The sequence below is a fragment of the Puma concolor genome, chromosome B1 (genome assembly GCF_028749965.1).
Source record: "Puma concolor isolate L17-30 chromosome B1, mPumCon1.1.hap2, whole genome shotgun sequence".
NCBI lineage: Eukaryota > Metazoa > Chordata > Mammalia > Carnivora > Felidae > Puma > Puma concolor.
In genome coordinates, this window is record NC_141670.1 from 89433396 (window position 1) to 89446894 (window position 13499).

Below are 13499 nucleotides of genomic sequence, written 5' to 3' on the forward strand. Positions count from 1 at the left end.
TCAGTAACGGAACTGCCTGCAATTCTCTGCACCCACCAAAACGTCATTCTTCATACTTGCTTTCTATTTTCATAGCAATGGGAATGGAATGTGCTCCTCAGTACTCAGCCATTATCCTGACCCCTGTGTCCATAGCCTTTGACTCAGGCCTGAGTTCACCATAACTTATTTTTACAACAATCCTGAGATGCAGCCAGACCACTTGGCGATAGTTTCACTCCTACTCAGCTTGTTTTCAAAATGGGGATTCTCACTGTTTCTCTTTTTAGAGCATTTCTAGTTTCAGCATGAAACCTTTTAAAATAAAAAACTGCTGTTATGCAAATGACTGAAGACAAAAGGCATTTTGTTCAACTCCCAGAGTCTGTCTTGATTATTAAGCTCCATAAAGCCCTCTACTTTCCAGGCTTATTCACAAAGCTATTACCCAATCTGGCAATATTTTCTCAAGAAATTTCTGGTTAGTGCACACTTTTTTCTGATGGCAAATTGGTTCCCTGTTTTCATAAGCTGCATCGTAGAGTAAACCCTCAACATGGGGATCCTGAATTCTTGCCTTGTTTGGTAGTAAATCACTGGAATTGTTTGTGATTAGCAGTGAGTCAAAGGGAACATTGCAAGGTTTGGGGTTGGGGTTCTTTCCTTTCTGACTTATGCTATTCTCCCTTATAAGGTTTTGTTTTGCTGTTTATTATGTGCAGTTTAGCTCTTCTGTCCCCCCACACTGCTTGGTGGGTTTTTATAATAGTGTGAGTTGATGGGCTTTAAAATCATAAGCTATCATTTTCTAGTTTTTTTCTTCTAAAAACAGTCCACCTCCCTTAAGCTTAGCTCTAGAGTTCTTTAAATAAAACTCGAATTGAAGAAATAGTCATATTTCTGACGAGCTGTGAGACTGACCAAGGTCACTTTTGTTTGCTGTATCACTTAAAATACAATTCCACTTACAATTGCCTGGCATGGATGAGTGCATTTTTTTAATGTACATAATACTTTTTGACATTTGGAAATGAGAAGCTATGAAAATAAGGTTGATAAACCAGTAAAGAAGTCTTTCCTTAAATGGTCACAATCTGCCAAGAGCTGATAAGGAAAAGGATCCTGTGGGGACAATGACAAGAAACTTACAGCCATCAACCCCATGTCAGCACTGGGCGAGAAAACAAATAGAATTCCAGACAATTCAGAACAAATACTACAAATCAGAGATGATCCCCAAACCTCCTTTCAATCTGACCCTTTTGAAAGACAACTAAGAAGCACAAAGGACATTGGACAACTCCACACGAATAGTTACACTGTGCCTTTTCTTTCGTCTTTCTTCTCTTGACCTCAAATTAAATTTGTTTTCAGTAAAAAGTTTTCTCTATGGAGTATATCATTTCATCTCCAACATAAAACACTCAAGAAGAGACTGAGGCAGAGCAAGGGTAAGTTAATTATTGCAATTATGTGTTAATTATGATGAATTATTTTAGAGCAATGAAGTAATGCTTAGTAGATTTCTGTTGTGTCTTCATATAATCTGTTCTAGAGGGTATTGAAGCTATACAGTATTATAGGAAATGATATTGTCAGATGAAGTTAACATGTGAATAATCATAGGTTTATAGATCACAGATATTGCAATATGGTTAATTATTCCTCACAAAAGTAAAGTATTTTTCACAAACTACTGTGTAAAGGTTATGTCTCAGATTTCTAATTTGTTTTATTTTGTACGGGTTGCATAACAGATTTTGATGCTACTTCTGACACAGGGTAGATAAAATAAATGGTGGCAGGTAATGGATTAATCAGAGCTTGTGAAATATTGGATAATAGAGTTTAAAGTATTTTCAAAGTAGTTGTGCAGCAAAAGTAGATGAGGGTTAAAAGCTAATAACACTAATATTCCGTAATCATTGGGAAGGTACGGGGTTCAAGACATTTTTGTAAATACATTAATTACATAATTTAGCCATCCATTTCCACCACAAAAAAGACACAATAATGAGGTATTACCAGTCACATTCAAGAGAATAACAGAAACGTTTCTTTGGCTCACGTATATGACTTCCTGGGCTCTGAACTGCACAACAGATGGCATCCCATGAAGTCAGTGGGAACTTAGATTTAGGAAAGTCAAATAATTTGGGAAAACTCATGCAAGTACTAAATGCTGAAGCTAGAATTTGAACCCATTCTTATTCCCTGAATTCACATTAATGTAACTTTATACTAATGTTTTTAAGACCATTTATATGTCTAAACAAATCCTCCCTTGTTGATAAAAATAACTCAGTTGGCATAAGTTTGCCATGGTGACACTTACAAAGTCACAGAGAAGGTAAATTCTATTGAAACATCAGAGATATGAGGTAAACATATATCTTTATAGTACATTTGTACAATAGGGAAGCATTCTGCTTAATTTACATGCAAAACGGTAAAAAAAAATGCAGCATTTTGTGTTATTATATTTTTAAATGTTATATTTTTAAACTTTATTTTTGACAGAGAACGCATGCACATGTACACACACACACACACACACACACACACACACAAGTGGGGTAAGGGCAGATAGAGAGGGAGAAAGGGAATCTCAAGTAGGCCTTGCACTGTTAGCAGGGAACCCCATGCAAGGCCAATCCTATGAACTGTGAACTCATGACCTGAGCAGAAATCAAGAGTTGGACACTTAACTGACTGGGCTATCCAGGTGCCCCATTTTGTGGAATTTTAAATGAGTAGGAGATCCAGGGTAAAACAGTTCAGTGGCAGTAATTTTTTTCTGAATATCTGTGAAGAGGAAATAAAGACTCCCCAAAATAGAGCGATATTGATTTTTAATATTTTTTTCTTATATTTTTTTCTTATTCCAAATTGTGAAATAATATTTGCATTTATATTCTTCTAAATAATTGTCATCCTGAATTCACTGTTTAATGTGTCAACAGTAAAGTGAGTTTCTACAAAGACTTGGTCAAGGTAGTTGATGGTGTGAGGACAAACCAATTTCTGGAGTGAAAAATTAGAGCCACGCTTCCTGAGGGGATGCTTCTCTCTTGGTGTTGCTATGGTGACTGAGCCCAGCTTTACTCACTGTTTTACAGAAACTTGGAACCAAATTGTCAGCCTCCAAATATCCTCTAGCCAAGATAGATCGAATTAAAGAAAGAATACTTAAAAGCATGTCTGCTTTTCTTTTAATTAATTGCAGTGACCTAGGGGAAGAAGAGAATACAGGTACAAACAATTTATTCAGAAAAGTAGTAGAAAAATAGAATGGCTTGAAAGTCAGAATGTTTGAATCAACTTAGAGCATAAAACTAGCAGAAGGGAGAGATTGATTAAAATGACAATGACAATATAATACAGATACATAATATTATATATATATAAAGATATATAATAAAATGTACTATGTTCCAGTAATGGCTAAGAAGTGGAAAAGTAAAATAAGTTGATGATAAAGCTAAACTTTCACAATAAAAATAATAGGGCAAAACAAACTGATACTAACTTAAAATCCTGTGAAAAAGAGAGTAGAGCTATAATTTCATTATCTTGACTATCACATAGTGTTGGTCAGAAGTTGGGGAAAATCTTCTAAGTCATGACGTTGCACAAAATATTTGATTCTAAGTGTAGCTGAATTAATAAATACCTTATACTCTTTTATGATTGCAAAAAGTGGGATATTTTATTAATACAGCAAATATTATAATCATCGCATAATTTTAAAAAGATATCTATATACAGCCAAATGAAAGCATGCAGGTGCAAATAGTTTCTTTTCAAATAAACAGTATTATTACTCACTATTTAATGTAATGCCCATAACTGATTACAACATTTCTTCCTTCCTTAACTGTCAGTTTGGTAGTAGTAATTTCCCTTTTAAAAAAGTAATGTTAGAATAAAAAACATTGACGTTGGTCTAAAGAGAGCTTTTATACATCTAAGAAGTAATAATAGTAATTTGGCTGCGTCTCAGTTCAGGGTTACTGACAGAAGCAAGGAAGAGCGAACAGACTATTTCATAACAAAAATTTATCTGCTGCATATACAAACCATTGAACAAATATGTAAGTAGTGTCTTAACATTATCTTAGAAATATAGGAAAGATAACATTTTTGATGTCCTGAATAAAAATACAGATGCCAAATATGTTAGTAAAATACACTTTTTGATTCATTAATTCATCCAATTAATATATTTGTGGAATAGCTAATATGGTCTTTGTCTCATGGAGTTTATATTCATTGAATTTTCTTAGAGTATTCAGAGGTTTATTTATTTATTCATTCATTCATTTAATTTTTTTTTTGAGAGAGAGAGAGAGAGCATGAGAGCAAGGGGGAGAGAATCTTAAGCAGGCTCTACACCGCACACAGAGCCTCATGTGGGGCCTGAACTCACGAACCTGGAGATCATGACCTGAGCTGAAATCAAGAGTCAGACGCTTAACCGACATGAATATGTGCCCCAAGAGGAAGTTTTTTACCTCCACTTTTAATACTGCAGAAAGCTTAAGGTATTTGTCAAACAGGGAAACTGTCGTTAGAGCTGTTCCTGGAATTGCACAGGTAAAAATCAGGTAGTAGCGTGCGTATTAATGTGCATATTAATAGAATGTACATATTAATGGGAAATTGGGTGCAAAAATGAGGGGATGCCAGACACAGTCTCTCAGAGGTCTTATTTCCACCTCTTGCTTAAGTGTGAACTTAAGCAAGGACTAAGTCAGGAGTGAATTCAGTGCATAAGTAGAAATTAATTGTTTCTACTCTGTCAACATTGGTGGTGAGAAAAATCCCACTTTTTTTTTATTACGGTGAAATTCACATAACATAAAATTAACCTTCTGAGGTGCACAATTCAGTGGCATTGAGTACATTCACAATGTTGTGCGACAAAAAGCCTCACTTTTAATGATCCTAGTTTTGAAACATTAAACCAAATAGCTTGAAGAAATCATATAGGAAAACTCTTTGACTCTAGAGAACATATGAGCAAAAGAAAGTAAATATGAAAATCTGAAATCAGCAAATCGGATGATTTCAATTTGCAGCAAACTGAATCATTCTAATCAGTATTGGAATGATTTCACTCTGCTAACTAATGGCTTTACGTATGGTATAAGATGTATACCAAACTGCTATTCTAGCTAATCAAGGATTGTGGCATAACCATGGTTTTCATGATAGTTTTATGTCTCCTTACAGTTTTGTGTGCATGATTTTCCAGTCCTTTCTTACCTTGGAGTTATAAATCTTATAGAGCATGTTAGGTCTTTTGTGGGCTTTTGTTGTTATTGTTGCTTAATTTTTATGTTTATTTATTTTTGAGACAGAGACAGAGCATGAGTGGGGGAGGGGCAGAGAGAGAGGGAGACACAGCATCAGAAGCAGGTTCCAGGCTCTGAGCTGTCAGCACAGAGCCCGATGCGGGGCTCGAACTCACAAACCATGAGATCATGACCTGAGCCGAGGTTGGTCACTCAACCGACTGAGCCACCCAGGCGCCCCATGGGCTTTTTGTTTTTGTTTTTGTTTTCTCTAACAATGAGAGTGTCTTTTCTACAACATGCTATTGAAAAATCAACGTTTAAAAACTAATTTTTAAAAATAGAGTGGTAAATTGATTTTCCTAAGTCTATAATTAGAGAAATTATTCCTGGGAATTACATTTGATGAAACTGAAGTTCAGGAAAGAGTTTTGGTGTTTGGAGTGAAATGGAAGAACTGCCACATATGAGTGAGGAGATTAGGTCTCTGGTTGTTTGGGGAGTAACAACAGAGGCTAGTGAGAAATGTGCAAAAGAGAATAGGGGTCATGAGGATTAAGCACAGTAAAGGAGACACAGATGAGTCCAGCCGCCTACTGTCTTTAATAGGAAAAGTTAGTCGAGTGTTTATACTCCTTTCTTTTATTAAAAACACGATGCCCTAAGCTGACTCAGAGAATTTCCTATCTGCTACTAAGATGAGATTATATGTACAATAACACTCTAAAAAATAATATCTAGTCAAACACAAAGGAATGAAAGGAAAGATTCAGGAGTACAGAGAATAATAAAAATTAACATGGTGTGTGTTGATGGCCCTATAGCCCATAGAGATTTTGACGGTATATTTAGGCTTTAGAGGCTGAAGCCTAGCCTTCTAATCTACACAGGAAGACAAAAAAAATGGCCTCAGGCTGTGTAAAATACTGCTTGAAAATCTTTTCATAGATATTCTCCATCCATTAAAAGTGAACTGGAAAAACTCTATACACAAACAAAGATGTGGCCATAAAATTTCTGTTCTGTTCTACAGTCTTGAGTAAAAAGGTATAAAGGCAGCTAGGAAAAATCAAAGGCTTGGGGCCAAACAGGTCTAAACCCGGCTTTCAAATTGATAATATTCACCTAAAATTTCCCCTAGAATACTGAAATCTATATAACCTTGTCAGAAACAAGGAAACTGAAAGAATATGATGAGATGTGAAAAAAAAGGTTGATGAAAATGAAAATTAACTCATAAAACTCAATTTTAAAACATGACAAGGGAGCCTCCATGAGGGTGATAGTAGTTGCAAGAAATGGAAATTGAAATTAAAAGCTAAAATAGGAGAATAATCAGGATACCATTAAATATACACTATCGAAGAGCTAATTGACTTAAAACAATCGAAGAGCTAATAAAGGAAGAAAAGAACAAATGTGAAAAAATAAAATAGAACTTGTGAATAGTACGTGTACAAAAATGGAACTGAAAACTCAACAGAAAGACTAAAGAGATTAGTTGGAGCTAAACAGAGAATTTGTTAACTGGGGGATGAATCTAAGGAATTAGGTTAACATGCCACACAGAAAGCTAAGCAGCTACAGATAGTGACTGGCAGGAAGCACCAAGGATTTTCTGGAATGTTTGGAATCTTTGGCTTCTTAATCTGGAGGCTGGTTATAAGGACATGCTCACTTTGTGAAAATTCATTAAGTTGTACAATGAAGAGTGATCTATTTCTAGAAAGAGGTAAAAAGTGTCAGGTACACATACACAAAATTTGGAATACAAATAACAACCGAAATTGTAATGGGGAAAAGAAAATAGATAAAAGTGTATCAGTTTTAAAGAAGTCAAAATAAAGTAAAAAGAACAAAGAAAACATGATGAGTAGGTCTACAAAACAAAACAAATTGATTGAAATATGTCCAAATATAAATCTGCCTCTTTAAATACAGAGAATGTTAGGTCTGATAAAGTAACAAATTTTATTTAAAAGAATCATACCTAAAATATAATGACTAAGAAAGTTTAAAATTCAAGAAATGGGAAGGGATCAGCCAAGTATTACACATATAATAATGTTAATATACAATTAATATACTTTTATACAGATAAAGGGAGTCATTAATGGCAAAAAATAATTTATCAGGCAGACACTGTATACTTCTAGCTGAATGTCTGTGATTCAGGACTGACTAGGAAATAAAAATATTTGTATACAAAAGCATAAGAGGCTTTAACACTGTTGAAGGAATTAGTAGAAGATGAATCTCAACAAAAAAGACCTAAAGTTTAGAAGAAAAAAGGGGCATGCAAGAAGCAAAACAAAACATACAATTGAAAGCGTATGTAACATTCTCCATGTTATTAGTTAAAACTGAATTCAAAGAATAACTCACTGGAAATTATAAAATATTAATAACTGAATGGAGAGGATATCTATACTTGTGAAATGTATCAAAAACCATAGAAATTTAAAATCTCAAGTGAATTTTTTTAAAAATTGAGAAAAATCAGAATAAATGACATAAGTGTTTATTCTACATCAAACAGTGAAATAATATCCATAATAGTGCTCCCACAACGTCTAGAAATATGCAAATAAATATGATAAAAAAATAATAAATTATCACTAGGAAACAAAGAAAAAACAAAGAATATATAAAAAAAAAAAAAAAAAGCCAGGTTTTTGCAAAGGCTAATAAAAGAGAAACAAAATTCAGAAAGGAAGGGCCAGCCAAGAAAGACAGGAGACACAATTTTAAAATAATGGCAGGCCCAGAAGAAGAAATTTGCTTGCGGAGGGCAGTTTCAGCCCATTCCAGAGACTTCCAGCCTGTCTTTCCTGATAGCCTGACCTACAGATTCCATGCTTGCCCCCCCCCCCCCCCCCCCCCCCCCCCCCCGCTTCCCCACCTCCGGAGTCACGTGAGCCTGTTTCTAACAGCTTGCAGATTGGTGAGGGGCTGTGGAGAGTGGCGGGAGACCAGCAGCTACAGCAGGAAGGCCATAGAGAGCCCAGCTACTTCAGCAGACAGCAGAGCAGGATGATCGTCAAACACCGGTCGTCGTCGTAAACAAGTCCAAGGAGGCATTGATATATATCATCCTTTGAAGGCACAGGAAGCTAAAGATCAGGAAAAATTCATTAATCTGGAAATGGCCCCGAGTTAAGCTTTACCCTCTTGTCCTACCTGAATGCAACGGACTTCTGCCTAGGGTCATGCGTTTGGCAGGACCTTGCAAATGATGAACTTCTCTGGCGAGAGTTGTGTCAATCCACTTAGGGTCACTGTTCCATGTATAGTAAGAACCCTCCCCTAGGATTTGCTTTCAGAAAATTGTATATGCGGCTGGATGAAGGTAGCCTCACCTTTAATGCCAACCCAGAGGAGGGAATAAACTACTTTATGTCCAAGGGTATCCTAGATGAGTCACCAAGGGAAATAGCAAAGTTTATCTTGTGTACAAGAATACTAAAAAAGGAGACTCTATCTTGATGAAAAAGAGATGTCTTGGATGACCTTGTAATGTTGCATAATTTTAGAAATCAATTCTTGCCCAATGCACCGAGAGAATTAGTTCGTCATATCAACGCCTCTGAAGGGCATGAGGAGTATCTTGAAAGTCTCATAACAAAGTTCTCACATAGATTCTGTGCTTGTAACCCCGATTTAATGCGAGAACTCGGCCTCAGTCCTGATGTTGTCTACATACTGTGCTGCTCATTGATTCTACTTTCCCTTGACCTCACTAGACCTCATGTAAAGAATAAAATGTCAAAAAGAATTGATTTGAAATATCTGTCGTGCTGCTCAACACATTAGTGAAGATTTTGTAGGGCACCTTTATGATAACATCTACCTTTTTGGCCATGTGGCTGCAGAAAAGCACAGTTTCTAGGACTTCAGCTATTAACTTCAAACTGAAACTACCCAAAGATTTATTTAGCAGGTATGAGGCTTACATCAGTGCTGGTCATGCTAGCCTCTGTATACAAATCAAATACTAGAATGTACTTCTTTTTTTTTTTTTCTTGTACTATTTTCTTTTTAGGCAATTTGCTTGAGTAACTAAAGAATTTTGCAGAGTTTTTTCTTAATTTTGCTTATCGTGTTTCGCACAAAGCAGAGCCATTGTCTCACATAGCTGTTTAAGAATGTTAAACTGGCATTTTACTCTAAAAGATGGCATGTTTGTGTATTAGATTTGCTTGGAAAACTATTCATTTCCATTCCATTTGTAATTATAATTATTTTATTGTAAAGATTTTGACTAAAGCCTTTCTTTTTTTCTCTAAATAGATAGATAAATAAATAAATAATAAAATAATGGACACAAAATTATAGGTGCAGTAAGATAAAAACAAAAAAAAACAATGAAAGAGAGTTTTGCTTTTAATATTAAGAACTAGAAAAAACAGACATCTATTAACAGGGGAATTGATAAATAATCTGGCGTAGCTTTCAATGGTCTACTACACGGCAGAAATTGGTGAACATATATTTATATGGATAAATGTCAAATATAAGGCTACACACAAATTCAGTTTGAAGAATACATATTGTTACCAATTGAATGATGCTTTTAAACATACAAAATAATGTCAGCTTTAAATCTTATGTCATCAGAGGATTCTACCCATTTCCCTCTTTTTTGTTGTCATCTAAAACCCTAAAATCAGTTTCCAGTGTTAGTGTCATATTTGGACTTCCACATTTGCATCACTCTCTCTAATGTCACTATTGGCTTCATTTTTGATGATTTTAACATCCACAAAGATAATCCTTGCAATTCCCTGGCATCTCAGTTTCTTGAAGTTCTCTTATCCGATGATCTTCACATTCCATCTACCACTCTGCCATAGATAAGCACTCCATCCTGAGTGGTCCAGCCATCACTTCCTGTCGCCACGGCTAAATATCTCTGGTTGGCTACAACTTTGATGTTGCTCTGACTTACTGTGTTAGTTCACCAGGGCTGCTATATAACAACGTACCATGAACTATGCGGTTTCAAACAACAGGCATTTATTCTGTCACAATTCTGGAGACCATAATCAAGAGTTAAGAAGTCCATAATCAAGGGTCAGCGGGGCCATGCAGAGGCATCCTTCCTTGCCTTTTTTAGATTTGGTGGTTTCTAGGCTTCTTGGTGCTTTTTAGTTTGTGGCAGCATAATGCCATTCTCCACCTGTGTCTTCACATGGCTGTCTTACCTCTGTGTCTGTTTCAGATTTCCTTTTCTTATAAGGTCACCAGTTATTACATTAGGGCCACCCTAATCTAGCATGACCGCATCTTAATTTGATTACATCTGCAGAGACTATTTCCAAATGTGGTCACATTCATGGATACCAGGGGTTAGGTCTTGAACGTATCTTTTGGGGGACACAGTTCAACCCAGAACACTTACAAAACATTGGTCCTAACATTTTCTCTGTACCTCACACCTAGCGTGACCTCATTCTCTTTTACTAGCTTATAATTCCAAACTTCTCAACCTTCTCTGATTTCATCATTATATTATGGAAAGAGTTGCTAACCTTTTGTTATTCCACATATACACTTGTACACCACATGTGGCTAGAACACACACACGCACCCACGCACCCCCCCCCACACCCCCATACCCATAGCCTGCTCTCAATTAAAATTCCTAATCACAAACCTTGATTATGTGCTTTCAAGTTGCTTGACAATAATATTACATTTCACTATTCCATTTATACTCAGAAGTTTCCCCACAAGTATTTCATCCCTTCTTTTCCCTCATATTTCCAGCCCATTCCCTACTACCTCAGTTAATGACCTTGCCACCTAGTTCACTGAGAAAATAAGGACAATCAGAAGAGACTTTCCACAAGCCCCCACCACTACTTCCAATAATCCACCTGCATCTGAACTTGTATATTGTCCTTCTCTGCCACACATCTTCACCCTCTCACCTTGTGAACTAGATCACATCATCTATCACAGACAATGTCTTTGCTCAGCAATTTTCCCTTTCTCTTGTCACCAAGTTTTCCCTCTCTACTGGAATCTTCCCTAAGTACATAGACATGAACTTCTTTTGTACAAACAAACAAATAACAACAACGATAAAAACACCTTTCTTAACTTTACATCCCTTCCAGGACTGCTCCTCTTATCTCCTTGTCTATACTCACTTTTTCCAATTTATCTTTTCCCATTCTCTACTGAACCTCCACCTACAGTCTTTTGTTGCCAACACTCAACCAAAATGGGCTTTTCTCAAGGTCACCGATGAATCCCAATAACAGATTTCCATGGTTATTTCTCTGTTTTATTTTATTTGATCTACTATCATCATTTGATGTGTTTGTAGCTTTGAGGAAATTATACTCTCTGTTTGTTTTTTTTTCTTTCTAAAAATATAATTCTTTCATGCACCTTAACTGCTTCCTCCTTGACTCTCAGTCACACTGTTTGGGCTTACGGGGGATCAGTATCTGGATTTCTTTTCTTTTCTATTTATGCTAATTCCCTTGGTGACCTTTAAATGTCATTTATATGTTAATGCTTCCCAATTATATACCTGCAATCTTCTTTCCCCTGCAATCCAGCTTCATATAGACAGTTACCCCTTTGACATCTTCACCTGGAATGTCTTAACACACGTATCTAATTGACTATACTCAAAACCGAGCTTCTAATATGTTTATTCCACTGCCTCCACACATGGTCCATCTACAGATGTTTTAGAAAATTTCTAAAATTAGTGGGAACTCTTTTCGAACTATTGAGGACTAAATCTTTGACCTGAGCCACCATTATTTTTCATCTGGATTATTGCAATAGTTTCCCAAGTGACTTTTCTGTTCTTCGTCCTTGTCTCTACCCGTTTTGCAGTGTATTTTTAACATACCAGATTTTTCATGTCAAAAGTGTGATTCTGTTCATGCTTCATTTCTGTATAATAGACTACCAATAGGTTTCCATCTCACCAAGAATTGAGAATCCCTACAATGGCTTGTGAAAGGACAAGGAACACCTCTCAGCTTCTCTCATAGTTTATGTATAAACTTGATTTTTTAAAAATCCTGACAATATCAAAGTATAAAAAATCAGTTCTGGGAGGATGAGTCAAGATGGTGAAGAAGTAGGGGGACTCTGGCCTTTTCTCGTCCCTCAACACAGCTGTATTGAGGTCAGATCACTTTGAAGACCCAAGAAATTTGTCAACAAATGGCAGAAAGTTCTCCACAGTTGGAAGGAGACAGCATGGCAGGTGTGAGGTGGGTGAATGTAAACTGGGGAGGGAGGGAACACCAGAGCCACTGAGAGGAGGGAACACTTTCTGTGAAGAGAAAAAAAGGAGAGAAAGAGAAAGGGATTGATATAGTGTGGCATCAACTTAGCACAAGAGAAAAACCTTTCTGTACCATGGACTGGAGAGTAAAAAGTACTGAGTGTCCCAGTTCTTTTTTTGCAAACAGCTTTTTGAGCTGCAACTGAGGTTTTGGAAGTGTGATACTTTCACCAGAGCAGAGCCATGGCAGGCACTCCTGGGGAGGTAGGAGTTGGCATTGGAGTGTGGACTGTGCTGTAGTGATCTCTGGGGCACACTGGGAACAAATAAGAGTCCTGGGCCAGATGGCTTCCCAGGGGAATTCTACCAGACATTTAAAGAAGAGTTAATTCCTATTCTCAAATTATTCGAAAACAGAAATGGAAGAAAAGCTCCCAAACTCATTCAATGAAGCCAGCATTACCTGGATTCCAAAACCAGACAAATACTGTACTAAAAAGGAGAATTACAGGCCAATAAACCTGATGAATGTGGATGCAAAAATTCTCAACAAGATACTAGCAAATTGAATTCAACAGTACATTAAAAGAATGTTTCACCATGATCAAGTGAGATTTAATTCTGGGCTGCAGGGCTGGTTCAATATTTGCAAATCAACCATTGTGATATACCACATTAATAAAAGAAAGGCTAAGACCCATATGATCCTTTCAAAGACTCAGAGAAAGTATTTGACAAAATATAGCATCCTTTCTTGATAAAAACCCTCAAGAAAGTAGAGATAGAAGTAACATACCTCAACATCATAAAAAACATATATGAAAAGCTCAGATCTAGTATCATTCTCATTGGGGAAAAACAAAAGTTCATGTTCCTGACATTACCCCTAAGGTCAGGAACATGACAGGGAATGTCCACTCTCACCACTGTTGTTCATAGTACTGGAAGTCCTGGCCTCAGCAATC

At 36.4% G+C, this 13499-nt stretch overlaps 1 long non-coding RNA gene and 1 pseudogene across 3 annotated transcripts in view; both read left to right on the forward strand.

The window, feature by feature from the left end:
* Positions 1-587: 587 nt before the first annotated feature.
* LOC147581755 (uncharacterized) overlaps positions 588-13499 on the forward strand; it is a 191754-nt gene continuing 178842 nt past the window's right edge. The window contains exon 1 of one of the 3 annotated variants that reach the window (XR_015250222.1): positions 588-1430. This is a non-coding gene — a long non-coding RNA (uncharacterized LOC147581755). The remainder of the gene's footprint in view (positions 1431-13499) is intronic. The other 2 variants (XR_015250221.1, XR_015250220.1) reach the window with 2 other exon arrangements.
* Positions 4462-9595, forward strand: LOC112858825 (F-box only protein 8 pseudogene; annotated as a pseudogene).